The following is a 24,412-nucleotide window of genomic DNA, read 5'->3' as shown; positions in this document are numbered from 1 at the left end:
CCTCCTGTTTCGAACATTCCGCATGAAGCACACGAGCGTCGCAACGGTCGTCACCGAGAGGAGAGAGACACAGAGCTGTTAGAAGCGGACAGAACAGCAGTTGGAGTAGTAAGGAGATATTGTATCGGGGTATTGGCCGACGGTCTGTATAGGTCCGGTAAACAGTGCTCTGGCACTATTCCCTGCTGTTACAAAATGATAGGAGAGAGTGGGTCTAGTGGTATGGAGGCCAGTGGAAGAGAGGATAATGAAGAAAGTGTTGAGAAGGAGTGGGAAATCGTGGGAGCACGGGGTAGTCCCAGGAAGAGCAGCCGTAAAAGAAGGAAAAACAATACTGGTGGATCGGAGAGTGAAGACAAGGAACCAGAAAAGGAAATTTCGTTAAATGTAGTGGTGAGGTTTGAAGGAGAAGGAGGAGTAAAGAAGATAGAGCCATTGAAGCTGACAAAAATAGTCAGAGCCCAGGTTGGGGAAGTAAAGTATGCAAGAGTGCTGGAAGATGGAAACATGCTAATAGGGTGCAACAGTGAGGCTCAAGTTGAAAAGGCAATGAAAATGAACAAGATTGACAAAATCAAAATAATCAAAGTAGTGAGAGTGGGAGAACGGAGGAGGGCAGGGTGTAAAGGGGTTATCTATGGAATCCCTCTCAAAGTTAATATGAGTGAACTGGTTCAGGAACTCAGGAAGAGATGTGAATTAATTATGAATGCCAAAAGAATGACCAAAGGAGCAAAGAAAGAGGAAACTGAGTCAGTCCTGGTCGAATTCAAGACAGAATCCCTTCCAAAAGTGGTCCATTTTGGATTCATGCGATATAGCGTAAGAGAGTACATACCCAAACCAATGAGGTGCTTCAAATGTCAGAAATTTGGGCATATAGCTAAAATGTGCAAGGGGGCGAGGAAATGCGCAAGGTGTAGTGGGGACCATGAATATGGTCAGTGTGGAGAGGGGGGTCAGACCAAAGTGCTGTAATTGTGGAGGAGAGCATAGTGTGGCTTACTGGGAATGTGAGGTGATGAAACGCGAAGCTGAAGTACAAAACATAAGAGTGAAGGAAAAGGTCTCCTATGCAGAGGCAGCAAAAAAGGCTGACCCTACAAAACAGATGAATGAAAGAAATGATCAGGAGGGAGCAAGATGTGGGCATAATGGAGACAATAAAAGAAAAAGAAAAGAGTATATGGAAAGAAAAGAAAAACCTGGTTATATTTATAGCAGGAGTAATAAATGCGACAGCAGAAGTAAAATCCAAAACAGAAAGGATCCAAATCATTGTAAAGGCTGCAGTCCACCACTTGGTCATGGCAGGATTGAAGTGGGAGGAAATACATGATGGTCTCAGTATCCAGGCGAGCCAAGAGTCAACATGTGTGGGTTAATAATATTAATGTTAATCCTACAATGGAATGCACGAAGCTTGTTAGCCAATGGGCAAGACTTTAAGCAATTCATAGACAGTAGGAAGGAAAAACCAGATGTCGTATGTATCCAGGAAACCTGGTTGAAACCAAGTTTAGATTTTGTTCTATATGATTATGTTGCAGTGAGATGTGATAGGGGAAATGGGGGAGGAGGGGGTTGCGTCACTTTCATTAAAAAAGGGATACCATACAGGGTATTAGGAATTGGGCAGGAACAGGAATATGTGGTCATAGAAGTGTGGTCTGAGAGGAGGAAAATAGTGGTAATAAATTACTATAATCCATGTAAGCGATTAGAGGTCAATAAGTTACAGGAAGTAGAAGGCCAGAGCAAATCTAATGTTATTTGGTGTGGGGACTTTAACACACATAATACATTATGGGGCAGTGGAAAGTCAGATAATAATGGACAGGTAATTGAGGAATTATTAAATGATGGTAATCCAGTATGTCTAAATGATGGAAAGAAGACCAGGGTAGATGTTAGGACAGGGAAGGAGTCTGTGTTGGACTTTACACTTGTTTCTAATAGGATTGCTGCTAAATGTAACTGGGAAGTATATGAAAAGGGTACCATAGGAAGTGATCATCATCCTGTGCTATGCAAAATAAATGTTACTTTAATTATGAGTAAAGAAAACAGAAGTGGACGATGGGTTTTTGGAAAGGCTAATTGGGAGAAATTTAAGGAGGAAAGTGATAAATATGTAAAACCGATACAAGAAGAGACAGATATAGAAAACTTTGAGAATAAAGTGTCAGAAGGTATCAAAAGAGCAGCATTAGTTTCCATACCTAAAAGTAAAGGACGATCAAAAAGGAAAGCTGTGCCGTGGTGGGACAATATGTGTAAAGAGGTGGTGGTGAATAGAAACAGAGCATTCAGATTATTAAAAAGAACTCATAACTACCAACACATGATTAATTATAAACAGGCTCAGGCAATTGTAAGGAGGACTATAAGACAAACAAAAAGAGCATATTGGAGGAAGTATTGTGATTCAATTGGAAACACAACACAGGTAGGGGAGATATGGGGGATGATTAAAAAAATGGAAGGTGATAAAAGGGCGTGGAGTTATCCTATCCTAACAAATGGAGATCAAACTGTAGTCTCAAATAAAGACAAAGCAGAACTAATGGTTAACACTTTTAGTAGGGTTCACAGCTCCCACAACTTATCAGATGAAGGAAGAAGAGGTAGGGAAAGAACAAGAGAGGAAAATGTGGAGGCCTTACAAAGGAAAGGTGTCACAGAGGACAAGTACAATATTCCATTTAATTTGGGGGAGCTAAAGAGAGCTCTGGCCAAGTGTAAGGACTCAGCCCCAGGGAAGGATGATATTTGTTACATAATGATAAAGCGTCTAAGTGAGGAGGGAGAGAAGGGCGAATACCGGAGAGGTGGAAGGAAGCAATCATTGTGCCTATTAGAAAACCAGGGAAAGATGCAAGTAATCCAGTAAATTATAGACCTATAGCATTAACAGCACACATGTGTAAACTGATGGAAAGAATGGTAAATGAAAGATTAATGCATCTAATGGAAGAAAAAGGTATAGTGGCTAATTATCAGAATGGATTTAGAAAAGGGAGAGGTACTAATGATCCAGTTCTGTGCTTGGAAAATGATATAAGGAAAGCACAAGTCAAAAAAGAATCTGTAGTTACCATATTTTTTGATGTAGAGAAGGCTTACGATATGTTGTGGAGAGAAGGTCTTCTAATAAAGCTGCATTTAATGGAAGTAGGAGGAAATATTTTTAACTGGATAATGGATTTTCTCAACGGTAGAAGTATACAAGTTAAAATAGGGTCAGACATCTCTAGTAAATGTGTAGTCGAGAATGGAACTCCCCAGGGAAGTGCGATAAGCCCGATCCTATTCTCAATCATGGTCAATGATATATTTACAAACATTCAACCAGAGATGGGGCGATCGCTCTTTGCAGATGATGGCAGCTTACGGAGAAGGGGGAGGAATATAGATTTTATCGTGGAAAAAGTACAGCAAGGGATAGCCCAGGTGGAAGAGTGGGGAGGGAAATGGGGTTTTAAATTCTCTATAGAGAAGACAAAGATAATGGTTTTCACAAGGAAAAAAATTAAAGTTAAATCCAGTTAAAACTATACGGCAACAATTTGGAAAGAGTAAAAGATTTCCGTTTCCTGGGAGTTCATTTTGACTCCAGATTAACATGGAGGGTCCACATTACAAAAATAATTGAAAAATGCATAAAAGCCATCAATGTAATGAGATGCTTGGCAGGTTTAGAGTGGGGAGCAGATGTACTATCTCTTAAAATATTTATGTATCACTGATCAGATCCAGACTAGAGTATGGCAGTATAGCTTATGGGTCAGCATCTAAGTCAGTGTTGTCCGAGTTGGACAAAGTCCAAGCGGAAGCTCTATGAGTCTGTATAGGAGGTGTGCGGATGTCACCTGTATGTGCACTACAGGTGGAAACTGGGGAGATGCCGTTGAGACTGCACCGCAGACAACTAATGGCTAATTACTGGCTAAGCCTTAAGGGTCATGGAGAGAACCACCCAACACAACAGGTAGTACAGGAGTGCTGGGAGAGAGGGGTGGCTCAGTCTGGAAGCTTCGGCTGGGTTGGAGGAGTTGTGGCAAGGGACATGGGAGTAGAGGATAAAGAGTTCTGCCCTGCAGTATTGTGGCCATCTGTGCCAATATGGTTACTAAACATCCCAAAAGTTGATCTGGAGATATGGGAGGCAAAAAGGAGGAACAAAAATTCAGACCTAAAGACAGAATATAATAGCCATATAGATAATAGATACAGGGAACACCTCTTAATTTTCACAGATGGATCAAAGGACCCAGTAGCTGAAACAACAGGGGCGGCTGTGGTAGTCCAGGGGATGAATGTTGAGCTTTGCAAAAGAACAAATAACTATTTGACAGTATATACAGTGGAACTGTACGCTATTTTGATGGCAGTTCGGTGGATGGAACAGGTGCAACCATGCAAAGTATTAATATGTAGCGACTCATTATCTGCAATCCAGAATATTGGGTCTGGTGCATCCCATAGGCGGCCTGACCTAGTGTATGAAATCCTACTACTATTAAGCCAAGTGACAAGGAGGGGCAGTGACGTGACTTTGTTGTGGGTCCCAGCACACATTGGTGTTCTAGGAAATGAAAAGGTGGATAAATTAGCAAAGGAGGCTTTAAAAAAAGAAACATAGAGGTAAACTTACAATTATCCAAATCTGAAGGAAAACACATTGTGTGGAAGAAAATAAATCAGGAATGGCAACAATACTGGGAACAGGAGGCAAAGGGGAGACACCTCTATTCGCTACAAAACAGAGTGGGCATTACAGCAAGAAGAGGGGGAACAGGAGGGAAAGGTAGTATTAGCAAGATTGAGGATAGGACACACTCACCTGAACAGCACATTAAAAATATTGGGAAAACACCCTACTGGGCTGTGTGAGGAATGCCATCAGCCGGAAACAGTTCAGCATGCTCTAGTTCATGTATGTAGGAGATATGAGACAGAAAGAGGAATTATGACCAGTGAAATGAAGAAAATTGGAGTAACAGAAATATCAGTAAAGAACATTCTAGAGTGTGGAGGGAAAGGAAAAGGAGTAAAGGTGTTGTTTGATTTCTTGAGGGCCTCTGGGCTTTTAAAAGGATATAATGTAAAGACATGAGTACTGTGGAATGAAGACAGAAGGTGGCAGCAATGCAACATTGCGGATGCCGGCTGCCGTAAAACTCCAAAGAAGAAGTAGAAGAAGAAGAGAAGAAGAAAATAATGGGTGTTGTTGGTGGTGGTAACTGCTTTGAAAGGCTGCACCTCACAAAAAAATGGCTTTTGATGGTGGTGGTAACTGCTTTGAAAGGCTGCATAGCAAAAAAATGGCTTTTGATGGTGGTGGTAACTGCTTTGAAAGACTGCACTGCAAAGAAAATGGCTGTTGTTGGTGGTGGTAACTGCTTTGAAAGGCACACTGCAATAAAAAAGCTTTTGTTGGTGGTGGTAACTGCTTTGAAAGGCTGCACTGCAAACCTAGAAGGCGGCTGTTGGTGGTGGTAACTGCTTTGAAAGGCTGCACAGCAAAGAAAAAGGCTGTTGTTGGTGGTGGTAGCTGCTTAGAAAGGCTGCATTGCAAACAAAAATAATGGGTGTTGTTGGTGGTGGTAACTGTTTGAAAGGCTGCACTGTAAAAAAAATGGCTGTTGTTGGTGGTTCTAACTGCCTTGAAATGGAGCACTGCAAAAAAATGGCTGTTGTTGGTGGTGGTGACTGCTTTTAAAGTCTGCACTGCAAAAAATGGCTGGTGGTGGTAACTGCATTGAAAGGCTGCACTGCCAAAAATGGCTGTTGTTGGTGGTGGTAACTGCTTTGAAATGCTGCACTGCAAAAAAAAAATGGCAGTTGTTGTTGGTGGTAACTGCGTTGAAAGGATGCTGTCCAAAAAAAATTGGTTGCTTTTGGTGGTGGTGGTAACTGCTTTTAAAGGCTGCACTGCAAAAATAAAAGGCTGTTGTTGGTAGCGGTAACTGCTTTGAAAGTCTGAACTACAAACAAAAATGGGTGTTGTTGGTAGTGGTAACGGCTTTGAAAGGCTGCACTGCAAAATTAATGGGTGTTGTTGGTGGTGGTAACTGCTTTGATAGGCTGCACTGCAAAATAAAATGGCTGTCGGTGCTGTTAACTGCTTTGAAAGGCTGCAATGGGGGAAAAAGGCTTTTGTTGGTGGTGGCAACTGCTTTGAGAGGCTGCACAGCATATAAATTGGCTGTTGTTGGTGGAGGTAACTGCTTTGAAAGGCTGCACTGCAAAATACAAAGCTGTTGGTGGTGGTGCTAACAGCTTTGAAAGCCTGCAGTGCAAACAAAAATGGCTGTTGTTGGTGGTGGTAACTGCTTTGAAAGCCTGCAGTGCAAACAAAAATGGTTGTTGTTGGTGGTGGTAACTGCTTTGAAAGGCTGCACTTCAAAAGGAATCAGCTGTTATTGGTGGTAGTAACTGCTGTAAAAGGCTGTACTGCTAAAAAATTACAGTTGTTGTTGGTGGTAACTGCTTTGAAAGACTGCAAAGCAAGAAAATGGCTGTTGTTAGTGGTGGTAACTTTGAAAAGCTGCACTGCAAAATAAATGATTGTTGTTGGTGGTGGTAACTGCTTTGAAAGGCTGCACTGCTAAAAAATAAGGCTTTTGTTGGTGGTGGGAACTGCTTTGAAAGGCTGCACTGCAAAAGAAAATGGCTGTTGTTGTTGGTAACTGCTTTGAAAGGCTGCACTGCAAAAACAATGGATGTTGGTGGAGGTGGTAACTGCTTTGAAAGGCTGCACTTGCAAAAAAAATGACTTTTGTTGGTGGAGGTAACTGCTTTGAAAGGCACCACTGCAAAAAATAAGGCTTTTGTTGGTGGTGGGAACTGCTTTGAAAGGCTGCAATGCTAAAAAATGGTTGTTGTTGGTGGTGGTAACTGCTTTGAAAGACTGATCTGAAAAAAAATGGCTGTTGTCCGTGGTGGTAACTGCTTTGAAAGGATGCACTGCAAAAAAAATGGCTGTTGGTGGTGGTGGTAACTGCTTTGAAAGGCTGCACTGCAAAAACAATGACTGTTGTTGGGAGGTAACTGCTTTGAAATGCTTAACTGCAAAAAAAAATGGCTGCTGTTGGTGGTTGTAACTGCTTTGAAAGGATGCACTGCAAAAATAAATGGCTGTTGTTGGTGGTGGTAACTGCTTTGAAAGGCTGCAGAGCAATAAAAGGCTGTTGTTGGTGGTGGTAGCTGCTTTGAAATTCTGCACTGCAAAATAAAAGGCTTTTGTTGGTGGTGGTAATTGCTTTGAAAGGCTGCACTGCAAATTAAATAGCTGTTGTTGGTGGAGGTAACTGCTTTGAAAGGCTGCACTGCAAAAACAAAAGCTGTTGTTGGTGGTGGTAACTGCTTTGAAAAGCTGCACTGCAAAAATAATGGCAGTTGTTGGTGGTGGTAACTGCTTTGAAAGGCTGCACTGCAAAAATAAAAGCTGTTGTTGGTGGTGGTAACTTCATTGAAAGGCTGCACTTCAAAAGGAATCGGCTGTTATTGGTGGTGGGAACTGCTTTGAAAGGCTGCACTGGAGAAACAAATGGCTGTCATTGGTGGTAGTAACTGCTGTAAAAGGCTGCACTGATAAAAAAATAGTTGTTGGTGGTGGTAACCGCTTTGAAAGGCTGCAATACAAATAAATGACAGTTGTTGGTGGTGGTAACTGCTGTGAAAGACTGCAAAGCAAGAAAATGGCTGTTGGTGGTGGTAACTGCTTTGAAAGGTGGCACAGCAAAAAAAAGGCTATTGTTGGTGGTGGTAGCTGCTTTGAAATTCTGCACTGCAAAATAAAAGGCTTTTGTTGGTGGTGGTAATTGCTTTGAAAGGCTGCACTGCAAATTAAATAGCTGTTGTTGGTGGAGGTAACTGCTTTGAAAGGCTGCTCTGAACAAACATGGCTGTTGTTGGTGGTCGTAACTGCTTTGAAATGCTGCACTGCAAAAAAATGGCTGTTGTTGGTGGAGGTAACTGCTTTGAAAGGCTGCACTGCAAAATAAAATGGCTGTTGTTGTTGGTAACAGCTTTGAAAGCCTGCAATGCAAAAAGAATGGCTGTTGTTGGTGGTGGTACCTGCTTTGAAAGACTGCACTGCAAAATATTATGGCTGTTGTTATTGGTGGTAACTGCTTTGAAAGGCTGCACTACAAAAAAAATGGCTGTTGTTGTTGGTAACTGCTTTGAAAGGCTGCACTGCAAAAACATGGATGTGGTTGGTGGAGGTATCTGCTTTGAAAGGTTGCACTGCAAAAAAAATGACTGCTGGTGGTTGTGGTAACTGCTTTAAAAAGCTGCACAGCAAAAAAATGGCTGTTGTTGGCGGTGGTAACTGCTTTGAAAGGCTGATCTGCAAAAAAAAAATGTCTGTTGTTTGTGGTGGTAACTGTTTGAAAGGCTTCACTGCAAAAAAAAAATGGCTGTTGTCCGTGGTGGTAACTGCTTTGAAAGGCTGCACTGCAAAAAAATGACTGGTGTTGGTGGAGGTGACTGCTTTGAAAGGCTGCACTGCAGAAAGAAAGCTGTTGTTGGTGGTGGTAACTGCTTTGTAAGGCTGCACTGCAAATAAAATGCCTGTTGCTGGTGGAGTTAACTGCTTTGAAAGGCTGCACTGCAAAACAAAAAAAAGCTGTTGGTGGTGGTGCTAACAGCTTTGAAAGCCTGCAATGCAAAAAAAATGGCTGTTGTTGGTGGTGGTAACTGCTTTCAAAGGCTGCACTGCAAACAAAAAAACGGCTTTTGTTGGTGGTGGCAACTGCTTTGAAAGGCTGCACTGCAAAAGAAATGTCTGTTGTGGGTGGTGGTAACTGCTTTGAAAGGCTGCACAGCAAAATTATTGGCTGTTGTTGGTGGTAACTGCTTTGAAAGGCTGCACAGCAAAAAAAAAACACGCTGTTGTTGGTGGTGGTAACTGCTTTGAAAGGCTGATCCGCAAAAAAAATGGCTGTTGTTGGTGGTGGTAACTGCTTTGAAAGGCTGATCTCAAAAAAAAATGGCTGTTGTCCATGGTGGTAACTGCTTTGAAAGGCTGCACTGCAAAAACAATCGATGTTGGTGGAGGTAACTGCTTTGAAAGGCTGCACTGCGAAAAACAAGGCTTTTGTTAATGATGGTAACTGCTTTGAAATGCTGAACTGCAAAAAAAATGGTTGCTGTTGGTAGTTATAACTGCTTTGAAAGGCTGCACTGCAAAATAAATGGCTGTTGTTGGTGGTAACTGCTTTGAAGGGCAACACAGCAAAAAAAGGTTGTTGTTGGTGGTGGTAGCTGCTTTGAAATTCTGCACTGCAAAATAACAAAGGATTTTGTTGATGGTGGTAACTGCTTTGAAAGGCTGCACTACAAAAAATGGCGGTTGTTGGTGGTGAGAACTGCTTTGAAAGGCTGCAATGCAAAAAAATGGCTGTTGGTGGTGGTGGTAATTGCTTTGAAAGGATGCCCTGCAAATAAAATGGCTGTTGTTGGTGGAGGTAACTGCTTTGAAAGGCTGCTCTGAACAAACATGGTTGTTGTTGGTAGAGCTAACTGCTTTGAAAGGCTGCACTGCAAAAAAAAAAGGATTTTGTTGATGGTGGTAACTGCTTTGAAAGGCTGTTCTGCAAAAAAAAAAGGCTGTTGTTGGTGGTGGTAACTGCTTTGAAATTCTGCACTGCAAAATAAAAGGCTTTTGTTGGTGGTGGTAACTGCTTTGAAAGGCTGCACTGGAAAAAAAAGGCTTTTGTTGGTGGTGATTACTGCTTTCAACAGCTGCAATGCAAAAACATGGCTGTTGTCGGTGGTGGTAACTGCTTTGAAAGGCTGCACAGCAAAATTATTGGCTGATGTTGGTGGTAACTGCTTTGAAAGGCTGCACAGCAAAAAAAAAACATGCTGTTGTTGGTGGTGGTAACTGCTTTGAAAGGCTGCAATGCAACAAAAAAATGTCTGTTGTTGGTAGTGGTAACTGCATTGAAAGGCTGATCCGCTAAAAAAAATGGCTGTTGTTGTTGGTAACTGCTTTGAAAGGCTGCACTGCAAAAACATGGATGTGGTTGGTGGAGGTATCTGCTTTGAAAGGTTGCACTGCAAAAAAAATGACTGCTGGTGGATGTGGTAACTGCTTTGAAAAGCTGCACAGCAAAAAAATGGCTGTTGTTGGCGGTGGTAACTGCTTTGAAAGGCTGATCTGCAAAAAAAAAATGTCTGTTGTTTGTGGTGGTAACTGTTTGAAAGGCTTCACTGCAAAAAAGAAATGGCTGTTGTCCATGGTGGTAACTGCTTTGAAAGGCTGCACTGCAGAAAGAAAGCTGTTGTTGGTGGTGGTAACTGCTTTGTAAGGCTGCACTGCAAATAAAATGCCTGTTGCTGGTGGAGTTAACTGCTTTGAAATGCTGCACTGCAAAAACAATGACTGTTGGTGATGGTAACTGCTTTTAAATGCTGCACTACAAAAAATGGCTGTTGTTGGTGGTGGTAACTGCTTTGAAAGGCTGCACTACAAAAAACAATGGCTGTTGTTGGTAGTGGTAACTTCTTTGAAAGGCTGAACTGCAAAAAAAATGGCTGTTATTGGAGGTGGCAACTGCTCTGAAAGGCTGCACTGCAAAACAAAAAAAAGCTGTTGGTGGTGGTGCTAACAGCTTTGAAAGCCTGCAATGCAAAAAAATGGCTGTTGTTGGTGGTGGTAACTGCTTTCAAAGGCTGCACTGCAAACAAAAAAACGGCTTTTGTTGGTGGTGGCAACTGCTTTGAAAGGCTGCACTGCAAAAAAAATGTCTGTTGTGGGTGGTGGTAACTGCTTTGAAAGGCTGCACAGCACAATTATTGGCTGTTGGTGGTAACTGCTTTGAAAGGCTGCACAGCAAAAAAAAAACACGCTGTTGTTGGTGGTGGTAACTGCTTTGAAAGGCTGATCTCAAAAAAAAAATGGCTGTTGTCCGTGGTGGTAACTGCTTTGAAAGGCTGCACTGCAAAAACAATGGATGTTGGTGGAGGTAACTGCTTTGAAAGGCTGCACTGCAAAAAACAAGGCTTTTGTTAATGATGGTAACTGCTTTGAAATGCTGAACTGCAAAAAAAATGGTTGCTGTTGGTAGTTATAACTGCTTTGAAAGGCTGCACTGCAAAATAAATGACTGTTGTTGGTGGTAACTGCTTTGAGGGGCAGCACAGCAAAAAAAGGTTGTTGTTGGTGGTGGTAGCTGCTTTGAAATTCTGCACTGCAAAATAACAAAGGATTTTGTTGATGGTGGTAACTGCTTTGAAAGGCTGCACTACAAAAAATGGCGGTTGTTGGTGGTGAGAACTGCTTTGAAAGGCTGCAATGCAAAAAAATGGCTGTTGGTGGTGGTGGTAATTGCTTTGAAAGGATGCCCTGCAAATAAAATGGCTGTTGTTGGTGGAGGTAACTGCTTTGAAAGGCTGCTCTGAACAAACATGGTTGTTGTTGGTAGAGCTAACTGCTTTGAAAGGCTGCACTGCAAAAAAAAAGGCTGTTGTTGGTGGTGGTAACTGCTTTGAAATTCTGCACTGCAAAATAAAAGGCTTTTGTTGGTGGTGGTAATTGCTTTGAAAGGCTGATCTGAAAAAAAAATGGCTGTTGTCCGTGGTGGTAACTGCTTTGAAAGGCTGCACTGCAAAAAATAAGGCTTTTGTTGGTGGTGGGAACTGCTTTGAAAGGCTGCAATGCAAAAAAAATGGTTGTTGTTGGTGGTGGTAACTGCTTTGAAAGGCTGATCTGAAAAAAATGGCTGTTGTCTGTGGTGGTAACTGCTTTGAAAGGATGCACTGCAAAAAAATGGCTGTTGGTGGTGATGGTAACTGCTTTGAAAGGCTGCACTGCAAAAGCAATGACTGTTGTTGGTGGAGGTAACTGCTTTGAAAGGCTGCACTGCAAAAAATAAGGCTTTTGTTGATGATGGTAACTGCTTTGAAATGCTGAACTGCAAAAAAAAAATGGTTGCTGTTGGTGGTTGTAACTGCTTTGAAAGGATGCACTGTAAAATAAATGGCTGTTGTTGGTGGTAACTGCTTTGAAAGGCTGCACAGCAAAAAAAAGGCTATTGTTGGTGGTGGTAATTGCTTTGAAAGGCTGCACTTCAAAAAAAAAATGGCTGTTGTTGGTGGAGGTAACTGCTTTAGAAGGCTGCTCTGAAAAAACATGGCTGTTGTTGGTAGAACTAACTGCTTTGAAATGCTGCACTACAAAAAAAATGGCTGTTGATGGTGGTAACTGCTTTGAAATGATGCACTACAAAAGAAAATGGCTGTTGGTGGTGGTAACTGCTTTGAAATGCTGCACTGCAAAAAAGGCCGTTGTTGGTGATGGTAACTGCTTTGAAACGCTGCACTGCAAAAACAATGGATGTTGGTGGAGGTGGTAACTGCTTTGAAAGGCTGCACTTGCAAAAAAAGACTGTTGTTGGTGGAGGTAACTGCTTTGAAAGACTGCACTGCAAAAAAATGGTTGTTGTTCGTGGTGGTAACTGCTTTGAAAGGCTGCACTGCAAAAATAATGACTGTTGTTGGTGGAGGTAACTGCTTTGAAAGGCTGGACGTCAAACAAAAATGGCTGTTGTTGGTGGTGGTAACTGCTTTGAAAGGCTGCACAGCAAATAAAATGCTTGTTGTTGGTCGAGGTAACTGCTTTGAAATACTGCACTGCAAAAGAAACGGCTGTTGGTGGTGGTAACTTCTTTGAAAGGCTGCACTTCAAAAGGAATCAGCTGTTATTGGTGGTGGGAACTGCTTTGAAAGGCTGCACTGGAGAAACAAATGGCTGTCATTGGTGGTAGTCACTGCTGTAAAAGGCTGCACTGCTAAAAAATTACAGTTGTTGGTGGTGGTAACTGCTTTGAAAGACTGCAAAGCAAGTAAATGGCTGTTGTTAGTGGTGGTAACTTTGAAAAGCTGCACTGCAAAATAAATGCCTGTTGTTGGTGGTGGTAACTGCTTTGAAATGCTGCACTGCAAACAAAAATGGCAGCTGTTGGTGGTGGTAGCTGCTTTGAAAGGCTTCACTGCTAAAAATAAAGCATTTGTTGGTGGTGGGAACTGCTTTGAAAGGCTGCACTGCAAAAGAAAATGGCTGTTCTTGTTGGTAACTGCTTTGAAAGGCTGCACTGCAAAAAAAATGTCTGTTGTGGGTGGCGGTAACTGCTTTCAATGGCTGCACTGCAAAAAAACATGGCTGGTGTTGGCGGTGGTAACTGCTTTGAAAGACTGCACTGCAAAAAAATGGCTGTTGTTCATGGTGGTAACTGCTTTGAAAGACTGCACTGCAAAAAAATGGCTGTTGTTCATGGTGGTAACTGCTTTGAAAGGCTGCACTGCAAAAAATGGCTGTTGTTGGTGATGGTAACTGGTTTGAAAGGCTGCACTGCCGAAAAAAATGTCTGTTGTTGGCGGTTGTAACTGCTTTGAAAGGCTGCACTGCCGAAAAAAATGTCTGTTGTTGGCGGTTGTAACTGCTTTGAAAGGCTGCACAGCAAAATTATTGGCTGTTGTTGGTGGTAACTGCTTTGAAAGGCTGCACAACAAAAAAAAAACACACTGTTGTTGGTGGTGGTAACTGCTTTGAAAGGCTGCAATGCAACAAAAAAAATGTCTGTTATTGGTAGTGGTAACTGCATTGAAAGGCTGATCCGCAAAAAAAATGACTTGTTGTTGGTAACTGCTTTGAAAGGCTGCACTGCAAAAAAAATGTCTGTTGTAGGTGGTGGTAACTGCTTTCAATTGCTGCACTGCAAAAAAACATGGCTGGTGTTGGCGGTGGTAACTGCTTTGAAAGGCCTCACTGCAACAAAACTCAGTTGTCATTGGAGATGGGAACTGTTTTGAAAGGCTGCACTGCAAAACAAAATGGCTGTTGTTGGTGGTGGTAACTGCTTTGAAAGGCTGCAATGCAAAGAAAATGGCTGTTGGTGGTTGTAACTGCTTTGAAAGGCTGCTCTGAACAAACATGGTTGTTGTTGGTAGAGCTAACTGCTTTGAAAGGCTGCAATGCAAAAAAAAAAGGATTTTGTTGATGGTGGTAACTGCTTTGAAAGGCTGTTCTGCAAAAGAAAAGGCTGTTGTTGGTGGTGGTAGCTGCTTTGAAATTCTGCACTGCAAAATAAAAGGCTTTTGTTGGTGGTGGTAACTGCTTTGAAAGGCTGCAATGCAAAGAAAATGGCTGTTGTTGGTGGTTGTAACTGCTTTGAAAGGCTGCACAGCAAAATTATTGGCTGTTGTTGGTGGTAACTGCTTTGAAAGGCTGATCCGCAAAAAAATGGCTGTTGTTAGTGGTGGTAACTGCTTTGAAAGGCCTCACTGCAACAAAACTCAGCTGTTATTGGAGATGGTAACTGTTTTGAAAGGCTGCACTGCAAAACTAAATGGCTGTTGTTGTTGGTAACTGCTTTGAAAGGCTGCACTGCAAAAACATGGATGTTGTTGGTGGAGGTATCTCCTTTGAAAGGCTGCACTGCAAAAAAAAAGACTGTTGGTGGTTGTGGTAATTGCTTTGAAAAGCTGCACAGCAAAAAAATGGCTGTTGTTGTTGGTGGTATCTGCATTGAAAGGCTGCACTGCAAAAAACAATGGCTGTTGGCGGTGGTAACTGCTTTGAAAGGCTGCACTGCAAAGAAAATGACTGTTGTAGGTGGAGGTAACTGCTTTGAAAGGCTGTTCTGCAAAAAAAAGGCTGCTGTTGGTGGTGGTAACTTCTTTGAAAGGTTGTACTGCAAAAAAAGTGTCGGTTATTGGTGGTGGGAACTGCTTTGAAAGGCTGCACTGCAAAAGAAAATGGCTGTTGTTGTTGGTAACTGCTTTGAAAGGCTGCATTGCAAAAAACAATGAATGTTGGTGGAGGTGGTAACTGCGTTGAAAGGCTGCACTTGCAAAAAAATGACTGTTGGTGGAGGTAACTGCTTTGAAAGGCTGCACTGTAAAAAATAAGGCTTTTGTTGGTGGTGGTAACTGCTTTGAAATGCTGAACTGCAAAAAAAAAATGTCTGCTGTTGGTAGTTATAACTGCTTTGAAAGGCTGCACTGCAAAATAAATGGCTGTTGTTGGTGGTAACTGCTTTGAAAGGCAGCACAGCAAAAAAAGGTTGTTGTTCGTGGTGGTAGCTGCTTTGAAAGGCTGCACTGCAAAAAAAACAATGGCTGTTGTTGGTAGTGGAAACTGCTTTGAAAGGCTGAACTGCCAAAAGAATGGCTGTTATTGGTGGTGGCAACTGCTTTGAAAGGCTGCACTATAAAGGAAAATGGCAGTTGTTGGTGGTGGTAACTGCTTTGAAAGGCTGTTCTGCAACAAAAAAAAAAAGGCTGCTGTTGGTGGTGGTAACTGCTTTGAAAAACTGCACTGTAAAAGAAAATGGCTGTTATTGGTGGTGGGAACTGCTTTGATAGGCTGCACTGCGAAACAAAAAAAAAAGCTGTTGGTGGTGGTGCTAACAGCTTTGAAAGCCTGCAATGCAAAAAAATGGCTGTTGTTGGTGGTAGTAACTGCTTTGAAAGGCTGCTCTGAACAGACATGGCTGTTGTTGGTAGAGCTAACTGCTTTGAAATGCTGCACTACCATAAAATGGCTGTTGGTGGTGGTGGTAACTGCTTTGAAATGCTGCACTGCAAAAAAATGGCTGTTGTTGGTGGTGGTAACTGCTTTGAAATGCTGCACTGCAAAAGAAAGGCTGTTGTTGGTGGTGGTAACTGCTTTGAAAGGCTGCACTGCAAAAACAATGACTGTTATTGGAGGTGGCAACTGCTTTGAAAGGCTGCACTGCAAAACAAAAAAAAGCTGTTGGTGTTGGTGCTAACAACTTTGAAAGCCTGCAATGCAAAAAAAATGGCTGTTGGTGGTGGTGGTAACTGCTTTGAAAGGCTGCACTATAAAGGAAAATGGCAGTTGTTGGTGGTGGTAACTGATTTGAAAGGCTGCACTGGAAAAAAAAGGGCTTTTGTTGGTGGTGGTAACTGTTTGGAAAGGCTGTTGCCCTGCAAAAAAAATGACTGTTGTTGGTGGTGGTAACCGCTTTGAAATTCTGCACTGCAAAATATAAGGCTTTTGTTGGTGGTAGTAATTGCTTTGAAAGCTGCACTACAAAAGAAAATGGCTGTTGGTAGTGGTAACTGCTTTGAAATGCTGCACTGCAAAAAAAAGAAGCTGTTGTTGGTGGTGGTAACTGCTTTGAAAGGCTGCATTGCAAAAAACAATGGCTGTTGTTGGTAGTGGTAAGTGCTTTGAAAGGCTGAACTGCGAAACAAAAAAAAAGCTGTTGGTGGTGGTGATAACAGGTTTGAAAGCCTGCAATGCAAAAAAATGACTGTTGTTGGTGGTGGTAACTGCTTTGAAAGGCTGCACAGCAAAAAATAAGGCTTTTGGTGGTGGTGGGAACTGCTTTGAAAGGCTGAACTGTAAAAGAAAATGGCTGTTGGTGGTGGTAACTGCTTTGAAAGGCTGCACTGCAAAAACAATGGATGTTGGTGGAGGTGGTAACTGCTTTGAAATGCTGCACTACAAAAAAAAGGCTGTTGGTGCTGGTAACTGCTTTGAAAGGCTGCACTGCAAAACAAAAAAAAAGCTGTTGGTGGTGCTAACAGCTTTGAAAGCCTGCAATGCAAAAAAAATGGCTGTTATTGGTGGTGGCAACTGCTTTGAAAGGCTGCACTTCAAAAAAAATGGCTGTTGGTGGTGGTAACTGCTTTGATAGGCTGCACAGCAAATAAAATGCTTGTTGTTGGTCGAGGTAACTGCTTTGAAATACTGCACTGCAAAAAAACCCGGCTGTTGGTGGTGGTAACTTCTTTGAAAGGCTGCACTTCAAAAGGAATCGGCTGTTATTGGTGGTGGGAACTGCTTTGAAAGGCTGCACTGGAGAAACAAATGGCTGTCATTGGTGGTAGTAACTGCTGTAAAAGGCTGCACTGCTAAAAAATTACAGTTGTTGGTGGTGGTAACCACTTTGAAAGGCTGCAATGCAAATAAATGACAGTTGTTGGTGGTGGTTACTGCTTTGAAAGACTGCAAAGCAAGAAAATGGCTGTTGTTGGTGGTGGTAACTTTGAAAAGCTGCACTGCAAAATAAATGACTGTTGTTGGTGGTGGTAACTGCTTTGAAATGCTGCACTACAAAAAAAATGGCTGTTGGTGGTGGTAACTGCTTTGAAAGGCTGCACTGCTAAAAATAAGGTATTTGTTGGTGGTGGGAACTGCTTTGAAAGGCTGCACTGCAAAATAAAATGGCTGTTGTTGTTGGTAACTGCTTTGAAAGGCTGCACTGCAAAAACAATGGATGTTGGTGGAGGTGGTAACTGCTTTGAAAGGCTGCACTTGCAAAAAAAATGACTTTTGTTGGTGTAGGTAACTGCTTTGAAAGGCTGCACTGCAAAAGATAAGGCTTTTGTTGGTGGTGGGAACTGCTTTGAAAGGCTGCAATGCAAAAAGACGGTTGTTGTTGGTGGTGGTAATTGCTTTGAAAGGCTGAACTGCAAAAAAAAATGGCTGCTGTTGGTGGTTGTAACTGCTTTAAAAGGATGCCCTGCAAAATAAATGGCTGTTGTTGGGGGTAACTGCTTTGAAAGGCTGCACAGCAATAAAAGGCTGTTGTTGGTGGTGGTAGCTGCTTTGAAATTCTGCACTGCAAAATAAAAGGCTTTTGTTGGTGGTTGTAATTGCTTTGAAAGGCTGCACTGCAAATAAAATGGCTGTTGTTGGTGGTGGTAACTGCTTTGAAATGCTGCACTGCAAAAAAAAAGTTGTTGTTGGTGGTGGTAACTGCTTTGAAAGGCTGCACTGCAAAAACAATGACTGTTATTTGAGGTGGCAACTGCTTTGAAAGGCTGCACTGCAAAACAAAAACAAATCTGTTGGTGGTGGTGCTAACAGCTTTGAAAGCCTACAATGCTAAAAAAAATGACTGTTGGTGGTGGTAACTGCTTTGAAAAGCGGCACTACAAAAAAAATGGCTGTTGGTGGTGGTAACTGCTTTGAAATGCTGCACTGCAAAAAATAAGGCTGTTGTTGGTGGTGGTAACAGCTTTGAAAGGCTGCACTGCAAAAAAAATGGCAGTTGTTGGTGGTGGTAACTGCTTTGAAAGGCTGCACAGCAAATAAAATGCTTGTTGTTGGTCGAGGTAACTGCTTTGAAATACTGCACTGCAAAAAAACCCGGCTGTTGGTGGTGGTAACTTCTTTGAAAGGCTGCACTTCAAAAGGAATCGGCTGTTATTGGTGGTGGGAACTGCTTTGAAAGGCTGCACTGGAGAAACAAATGGCTGTCATTGGTGGTAGTAACTGCTGTAAAAGGCTGCACTGCTAAAAAATTACAGTTGTTGGTGGTGGTAACCACTTTGAAAGGCTGCAATGCAAATAAATGACAGTTGTTGGTGGTGGTTACTGCTTTGAAAGACTGCAAAGCAAGAAAATGGCTGTTGTTGGTGGTGGTAACTTTGAAAAGCTGCACTGCAAAATAAATGACTGTTGTTGGTGGTGGTAACTGCTTTGAAATGCTGCACTACAAAAAAAATGGCTGTTGGTGGTGGTAACTGCTTTGAAAGGCTGCACTGCTAAAAATAAGGTATTTGTTGGTGGTGGGAACTGCTTTGAAAGGCTGCACTGCAAAATAAAATGGCTGTTGTTGTTGGTAACTGCTTTGAAAGGCTGCACTGCAAAAACAATGGATGTTGGTGGAGGTGGTAACTGCTTTGAAAGGCTGCACTTGCAAAAAAAATGACTTTTGTTGGTGTAGGTAACTGCTTTGAAAGGCTGCACTGCAAAAGATAAGGCTTTTGTTGGTGGTGGGAACTGCTTTGAAAGGCTGCAATGCAAAAAGACGGTTGTTGTTGGTGGTGGTAATTGCTTTGAAAGGCTGAACTGCAAAAAAAAAATGGCTGCTGTTGGTGGTTGTAACTGCTTTAAAAGGATGCCCTGCAAAATAAATGGCTGTTGTTGGGGGTAACTGCTTTGAAAGGCTGCACAGCAATAAAAGGCTGTTGTTGGTGGTGGTAGCTGCTTTGAAATTCTGCACTGCAAAATAAAAGGCTTTTGTTGGTGGTTGTAATTGCTTTGAAAGGCTGCACTGCAAATAAAATGGCTGTTGTTGGTGGTGGTAACTGCTTTGAAATGCTGCACTGCAAAAAAAAAGTTGTTGTTGGTGGTGGTAACTGCTTTGAAAGGCTGCACTGCAAAAACAATGACTGTTATTTGAGGTGGCAACTGCTTTGAAAGGCTGCACTGCAAAACAAAAACAAATCTGTTGGTGGTGGTGCTAACAGCTTTGAAAGCCTACAATGCTAAAAAAATGACTGTTGGTGGTGGTAACTGCTTTGAAAAGCGGCACTACAAAAAAAATGGCTGTTGGTGGTGGTAACTGCTTTGAAATGCTGCACTGCAAAAAATAAGGCTGTTGTTGGTGGTGGTAACAGCTTTGAAAGGCTGCACTGCAAAAAAAATGGCAGTTGTTGGTGGTGGTAACTGCTTTGAAAGGCTGCACTGCAAAAACAAAAGCTGTTGTTGGTGGTGGTAACTGCTTTGAAAGGCTGCACAGCAAATAAAATGCTTGTTGTTGGTCGAGGTAACTGCTTTGAAATACTGCACTGCAAAAAAAACAGCTGTTGGTGGTGGTAACTTCATTGAAAGGCTGCACTTCAAAAGGAATCGGCTGTTATTGGTGGTGGGAACTGCTTTGAAAGGCTGCACTGGAGAAACAAGGCTGTCATTAGTGGTAGTAACTGCTGTAAAATTCTGCACTGCTAAAAAATTACAGTTGTTGGTGGTGGTAACCGCTTTGAAAGACTGCAAAGCAAGAAAATGGCTGTTAGTGGTGGTAACTTTGAAAAGCTGCACAGCAAAAAAAAGCTGTTGTTGGTGGTGGTAGCTGCTTTGAAATTCTGCACTGCAAAATAAAAGGCTTTTGTTGGTGGAGGTAACTGCCTTGAAAGGCTGCTCTGAACAAACATGGCTGTTATTGGTAGAGCTAACTGCTTTGAAATGCGGCACTACAAAAAAAATGGCTGTTGGTGGTGGTAACTGCTTTGAAATGCTGCACTGCAAAAAAATGGCTGTTGTTGGTGGTGGTAACTGCTTTGACAGGCTGCACTGCAAAAAAATGACTGTTGTGGGTGGAGGTAACTGCTTTGAAAGGCTCACTGCAAAAAAAAAGGATTTTGTTGATGGTGGTAACTGCTTTGAAAGGCTGAACTGCAAAAAAAAAATGGCTGCTGTTGGTGGTTGTAACTGCTTTGAAAGGCTGCACGGCAAAATAAATGGCTGTTGTTGGTGGTAACTGCTTTGAAAGGCTGCACAGCAAAAAAAGGCTGTTGTTGGTGGTGGTAGCTGCTTTGATAGGCTGCACTGCGAAACAAAAAAAAGACATTGGTGGTGGTGCTAACAGCTTTCAAAGCCTGCAATGCAAAGAAATGGCTGTTGGTGGTGGTAACTGCTTTGAAAGGCTGCACTGCACAAATACGCCTATACTCAACAGAAACTCCCAGAAACTCTAAATGAATCAACAATCATACTTATACCAAAAACGGACAAGGATCTTGAAGACCCAGGTTCATACAGAGCTATAGCCCTCTTAAATACTGATCAGAAAATATTAACTAAGATTCTATCTAATAGATTGAGCTTAGTGATCAGTAAATTAATACATCCTGACCAAACAGGGTTTATCCCCAAACGGTATTCATTTTTTAATCTGAGAAGATTATTTAATATTATATACTCCAATAGAATCCCCAACGCAGAGCTAGCAATTATCTCGTTAGATGCTGAAAAAGCATTTGACCAGGTAGAATGGCCATATTTATTTTCGGTGATGGAAAATTTTCAACTAGGAGAGAAGTGCTGTACATGGGTTAAATTGTTATATTCTAACCAAACAGCTAGAATATTAACAAACAAAATGTTATCAACTAAATTTAATCTCTCTAGAGGCTGTAGACAAGGATGCTCACTATCCCCACTATTATTTGCTCTTGCAATCGAACCCCTAGCAGAAAGCGTTAGAAACCATCCAGGAATATTTGGATACAATACTAGAGACACAAGGAATAAAATCTCCTTATATGCAGATGATATACTAATATATATTACAAAATTAGAAACTAGTATTCCAAACCTATTAAATCTAATAACTCAATTTGGTCAGTTTTCGGGATATAGAATCAATTGGAATAAAAGCGAAATCATGCCAATAACAAAATTCAATTTACATACAATACAACAATCCCCTTTTAAAATAGTTAAAGATAAATTTAAATACTTAGGAATCTGGGTAACTAAGACATACCTCTTTATTTAAACTAAATTTCCCACCCTTACTGAATAAACTACATAAGAATATTCAATACTGGAAAACACTCCCCATTTCAATGCTTGGGAGAATTAATGCTATAAAAATGATTTTTTTACCGCAACTACTGTACCTACTTCAATTAATTCCGATATATATCCCAAAAACTTTTTTCAAAAAAGTCGACTCCATTGTTACAAGTTTTGTCTGGGATTATAAGAATCATAGAATAAGTAAAAAACATTTATGCAAATCAAAGATAAATGGAGGTCTGGCTTTGCCAAATTTCTTATTTTATTTTTGGGCAGTCCATATTAAAAACATGAATTTTTGGCTGGAAGAAATGGACCAACAACCAGATTGGCTAATGATGGAAAAGGAAGACTGTATACCTTTTGAAATTGGACCGATCATATTTGCCCCCACAAAACAGCACAAAAAAACCTATAAAGAAAACCCCATAATACATAGTGGAATACGAATTTGGAAACAAATAAAAAAAGATTTAAAATTGAATAATATACCACTCTGCCTTCCCATTGTAAATAATCCTTTGTTCAAATCATCCTTTATGGACAAAGGTTTCACACAATGGAAAAATCATGGAATCAAAAATATAGGACATCTTTATGGGAAAGGTACTTTTCTTTCATTTCAAGAGTTACAACTGAATTATGGATTGCACTCATATAATTTCTTCAGATATCTACAAATTAGAGATTATGTTAAATCTAATACACAAGTTTACAGGAATAGGGAATCAGAAATTCTTGATGAATGTCTGAACAAGCATCCTAATACTGAAAAACTAATAGCTTATATTTATAACACCCTACTAAATAACGAGGTACCACCGACCGAACTACATAGATACAAATGGGAAATTGAAATAGGTCATCCTATCACGAAAGATATGTGGGACGAAAGTTTACAACAAATACATCAATGTTCATTAAAAGCCAGACATATTTTAATACAATTCAAGGTCTTACATAGACTACACTTCTCTAAAATAAAACTAAATAGAATCTTCCCACAAATCTCTCCTATTTGTGATAAATGTCTACATTTAGAGGCTAATTTAACACATACTTTTGCAAACTGTATAAAACTTAAACATTTCTGGACAGATATTTTTGAAATAACTTCAAAAGTTATTAATACAAAACTGGACCCAGACACAAAATTAATAATACTTGGAATATCAGAACAAAGCTTAACACTCACAACAAACCAAAGAAACTTCCTCAATTACAGTATAATAACCGGAAAAAAATTAATATTAAAATTTTGGAAAGGCCCTACAACCCCCACAATCAAAATGTGGAGTACGGAAATGTCGGAGACCCTATACTTAGAAAGAATTAGACTTGTCTTAATGGACAAACAAGATCTTTTCCATAAAATTTGGGCTCCATTCATTAACTATCTGAAGGGATAGATTGGCACAGCACGAGGACCCAGCTGAAACTTGAACTCAGGAACAGATGAAAAACTATACTCTATACTTTATAACCTACGAACCTATCTCCATTGATGTATTACAGGTAACCCATTCCACCTCCCTTGTTTTTCTGTTGTGTTGTTTTTTGTTTATTTTTTTTTTTTTTTTTTGCTTTCTTTTTTATTTGTAACTTTCTACCCTCTCTTTTTCTCGCTTTCTATAAAAAATAAAAATACTAGAAGCAGAAGTAATTGATAATGGAAAATTTTAATAATGTATGACTGATGTATATGAAAAGTTTTTTTTTTTTACTATAATATGTAACTACATTTTATAATATGTCTACTTCTAATAAATAAATTAAAAAAAAATAAAAAATGAAAGGCTGCACTGCAAAAAATAAGGCTTTTGTTGTTGGTGGTAACTGCTTTGAAAGGCTGCACTGCAAAAACAATGGATGTTGGTGGAGGTGGTAACTGCTTTGAAAGGCTGCACTTGCAAAAAAAATGACTGTTGTTGGTGGAGGTATCTGCTTTGAAAGGCTGCACTGCAAAAAATAAGGCTTTTGTTGGTGGTGGGAACTGCTTTGAAAGGCTGCAATGCAAAAAAATGGTTGTTGTTGGTGGTGGTAACTGCTTTGAAAGGCTGATCTGAAAAAAAATGGCTGTTGTCCGTGGTGGTAACTGCTTTGAAAGGATGCACTGCAAAAAAAATGGCTGTTGGTGGTGGTGGTAACTGCTTTGAAAGGCTGCACTGCAAAAACAATGACTGTTGTTGGTGGAGGTAACTGCTTTGAAAGGCTGCACTGCAAAAAATAAGGCTTTTGTTGATGATGGTAACTGCTTTGAAATGCTGAACTGCAAAAAAAAAATGGGTTTTGTTGGTGGTTGTAACTGCTTTGAAATGCTGCACTGCAAAAAAATGGCTGTTGGTGGTGGTAACTGCTTTGAAATGCTGCACAGCAAATAAAATGCTTGTTGTTGGTCGAGGTAACTGCTTTGAAATACTGCACTGCAAAAAAAACGGCTGTTGGTGGTGGTAACTTCTTTGAAAGGCTGCACTTCAAAAGCAATCGGCTGTTATTGGTGGTGGGAACTGCTTTGAAAGGCTGCACTGGAGAAACAAATGGCTGTCATTGGTGGCAGTAACTGCTTTAAAAGGCTGCACTGCTAAAACATTACAGTTGTTGGTGGTGGTAACCGCTTTGAAAGGCTGCAATGCAAATAAATGACAGTTGTTGGTGGTGGTAACTGCTTTGAAAGACTGCACTGCAAAAGAAATGACTGTTGGTGGTGGTAACTGCTTTGAAAGACTGCAAAGCAAGAAAATGGCTGTTGTTAGTGGTGGTAACTTTGAAAAGCTGCATTGCAAAAAAAATGGCTGTTGATGTTGGTGGTATCTGCTTTGAAACGCTGCGCTGCAAAATAAATGACTGTTGGTGGTGGTAACTGCTTTGAAAGGTTGCACTGCAAAAAAAATGACCGTTGTTGGTGGAGGTAACTGCTTTGAAAGACTACACTGCAAAAAATAAGGCTTTTGTTGGTGGTGGGAACTGCTTTTGAAAGGCTGCAATGCAGAAAAATGGCTGTTGTTGGTGGTGGTAACTGTTTTGAAAGGCTGATCTGAAAAAAAATGGCTGTTGTCCGTGGTGGTAACTGCTTTGAAAGGCTGCACTGGATAGAAATGGCTTTTGTTGGTGGTG

Source organism: Amblyraja radiata, chromosome 15, assembly GCF_010909765.2.
Source record: "Amblyraja radiata isolate CabotCenter1 chromosome 15, sAmbRad1.1.pri, whole genome shotgun sequence".
Classification (NCBI taxonomy): domain Eukaryota; kingdom Metazoa; phylum Chordata; class Chondrichthyes; order Rajiformes; family Rajidae; genus Amblyraja; species Amblyraja radiata.
The sequence above is the reverse complement of the archived record's forward strand: the minus strand, read 5'-3'. Positions refer to the sequence as shown.